Source organism: Lolium perenne, chromosome 2 (genome assembly GCF_019359855.2).
Source record: "Lolium perenne isolate Kyuss_39 chromosome 2, Kyuss_2.0, whole genome shotgun sequence".
NCBI classification, from domain to species: Eukaryota; Viridiplantae; Streptophyta; class Magnoliopsida; order Poales; family Poaceae; genus Lolium; species Lolium perenne.
Window position 1 is genome coordinate 153,842,788 of NC_067245.2, and position 3,760 is coordinate 153,846,547.

The following is a 3,760-nucleotide window of genomic DNA, read 5'->3' on the forward strand; positions in this document are numbered from 1 at the left end:
CATCCTGATGATGGATAGATATGCTCTGGGCCCTCTCGGTGGAATGTCATCTAATTAGCTTGCAAGCATGTGACAAGGTCATAAGGGATGACATACCACGGTACGAGTAAACAGTACTTGTCGGTAACGAGGTTGAACTAGGTATAGAGATACCGATGATCAAACCCCGGATAAGTAAAGTATCGCGTGACAAAGGGAATCAGTATCGTATGTTAATGGGTTAATGGTTCATTCGATCTAAGTTATCGTTGAATATGTGGGAACCATTATGGATCTCCAGGTCCCACTATTGGTTATTGGTCGGAGAGGAGTCTCGATCATATCCTCATAGTTCACGAACCGTAGGGTGACACACTTAAGGTTCGATGTCGTATAGTAGATTTGGAATATGAGATGGAGACAGAATGTTTTTCGGAGTCTCAGATGGGATCTAGGACCTCACGAGGAGATCCGGAATGGTCCGGAGAATAAGATTCATATAAGGAAAGTTAATTTCTGGGGTTCGGAAAAGTTCGGGAATTTTCCGGTGGAAGACCGAGAAGTTTCTAGAAGGTTCTAGAGGGGCCACCCATGGGCCCACGACCCCGGGGGGGCCACCTGATCTGAGGTGGTGCAGCCCAGCCCTAATGGGCCAGGAGCACCAAGCCTCAGAGGCCCAGAACGGCCAACCCCCTAGGGTTTGGGGAAACCCTAAAGGGGGGTAGACTTGGGGGGCAAGTTTCCCCCTCTCCTTAGCGCCGGCCCTAGGGCTTGGAGGAGGGGCCAAAGAAACTCTGGCCGGCCCTCCCCCTATATAAAGAGGGGAGGGGGCAGGGGGTGCAGCCCACCCCTTCCCTCCAAACCTAGCCGCCACCTCTCCTCCTCCTCAATATTCTTGCACCGGCTTGGCGAAGCCCTGCGGGATCTTCTCCTCCACCACCACCACCACCACACCTTCATGCTGCTGGGATTCCGAGGAGATCTACCACCTCTGCTGCCCACTGGAACAGGGAGAGGAAGGACGTCATCGACACCGTATGTGTGACCGAGTACGGAAGTGATGCCGGATTGCAACACCGAAACGATCGTCTACATCAACCACGAGATCCGATCTCGTTAAGGCTTTGGATCTTCGAGGGTTAGTATCTCTTCTTTCTCGTTGCTCTGATCTCATAGATTAGATCTTGGCTTTTCCATAGATTGGATCTTGGATTTATTCGTCTTTGTGGTAGAATTTTTTTGTTTTCCATGCAACGAACCATATAGTGGTATCAAAGCCGTGTCTATGCATAGATCGTTGCACGAGTAGAACACAATGGTTTTGTGGGTGTTGATGCTTTTGTTGTCTCTTGCTTTTCATGTACTTTGCATCTTGCGGGATGGGGAGATGAAGCGGCCCGGGCTAACTTTACATGACCGCGTTCATGAGACTCGCTCCACGCTTGACATGCAACTTGTATTGCATAAGTGGCTCAACGGTTGTCAGTTTCTCCCACCATAGTTAAGATCCAATTTACAATCTTCACTTGACAACACTTGTATCAGCGTTGTGGTTCTTGTTCGTAGGTAGATTGGATCTTACTCTAAAGCCCCAAACCACGTAAAACATGCAAACATTTTTTAGAGGCGCCTAACTTGTTTTTGCAGGGGCATGTGATGTGATATGGCTATGTGATTGTGACTATATTTGATGTATGAGATTATCAATATTGTATTATGGCAACTGGTAGAGCCTAATGGTTGTCTTTAAATTTTTTAACACATGCGTGTCTATTCATCATGTAATAGCTTTATTTCAGGTAGTTGTTATAGTTGCTATAAGTGATGGAAAACCATGAAGCGACGCCACTAACCTTGACGCCATGCTGGTGATGATGGAGATCATTTCCGTGCTTTGGAGATGGAGATCAAAAGCACAAGAAGAAAGGCCATATCATATCACATATTATGAATTGAATGTGATATTAATCCTTTATGCATCTTATTTTGCTTAGATCGCGACGGTAGCATTATAAGATGATCCCTCTCACTAAATATCAAGATAATAAAGTGTTCGTCCTTAGTATGCACCATTGCTAAGACTCATCGTTTCGAAGCATCACGTGATGATCAGGTGTTATAGATTCTATGTGTGCATACAACGGGTGCAAGCTAGATTTGCACATGCGGATACTAAGATTAAACTTGACGAGCCTAGCATGTACATACATGGTCTCGGAATACGGGATACCGAAAGGTAGAGCATGAGTCATATGAATGATATGATGAACATTTTGAATGTTCGCCTTAGAAACTACATCTTCTCTCGTGAAGATCGGACTTGGTGTCATGGATTTGGTTCGTGTTATCACTAAGGCAACGTGAGGGATGTTGTTTTGAGTGGGAGTTCACCTAGTTATTTTAAGAATTAAAATTGAACTCAATTTATCATAAAATTAGTCTAAACTCTTTGCAAATATGTTGTAGATCATGGCGGCCCCCACCATCAATTTTAATCAGTTCCTAGAGAAAGAAAAGCTTAAGAACAATGGAAGCAACTTTACGGACTGGTTCCATAATTTGAGGATTGTCCTCACTGCTGGATAACTGCAATATGTGCTCGATGCACCGCTAGGTGCCCCACCTGCAGAAACTGCTCCCGATGATGTAAAGAAAGTTTACCTCACTCAGAAAACTCAATACTCCACAGTTCAGTGCGCCATCTTGTACGGCCTAGAGGAAGAGCTTCAAAAGCGTTTTGAAAACCACGACCCTTGTGAGATAGTCCGTGAGCTCAAAGCAATATTTGAAACTCATGCGGCGATGGAAAGATATGAAGCCCCAGAACAGTTCTTTGGTTGTATGATGGAAGAGGGTAGATCCGTTAGCGAGCATGTGCTCAAGATGTCTGGGCACGTGAAGAAGCTCAATGACTTGGGAATAGTGATTCCTAACCACCTGGGTAGTCATCGTGTCCTCCAATCACTGCCACCTAGTTATAAGAACTTCATGATGAACTACAACATGCAATGCATGAACAAGGAGTTGCCTGAACTCTTCTCCATGGTGAAAACTGCCGAAGTGGAGATAAAAAAGAGCACCAATTGTTGATGGTCAACAAGACCACCAGTTTCAAGAAGCAGGGCAAGCCTAAGGAAAAGGGCAACTTTAAGAAGGGTGGCAAGAAAGCTGTTGCGCCTTCTAAGAAGCCCAAGGCTGGCCCTAAGCCTCATAATGTGTGCTATTACTGCAAGGGCGATGGACACTGGAAGCATAATTGCCCCAAGTACCTGGCTGATCTGAAGAGCAGCCAAGTCAAGAAGAAAGGTATATTTGATATACATGTTATTGATGTATATCTTACTAGCAATCGTAGTAGTGCCTGGGTATTTGATATTGGTTCGGTTGCTCACATTTGTAACTCGAAACAGGAGCTGCGGAATAAATGGAGACTAGCGAGGGATGAGGTGACGATGCGCGTTGGAAATAGATCCAAGGTCGATGTGATTGCCGTCGGCACGCTCCCTCTACATCTACCTTTGGGATTAGTTTTAAATCTAAGTAATTATTATTTGGTGTCTGCGTTGAGCATGTACATTATATCTGGATCTTGTTTGTTGCAAGACGGTTATTCGTTTAAGTAAGAGAATAATGGTTGTTCTATTTATATGAATAATATATTTTATGGTCATGCACCTGAGATGAATGGTTTATTCTTGTTAAATCTCGATAGTAGTGATACACATGTTCATAACATTGATGCTAAACGAATTAAATTGAATGATAATTCTACATATATGTG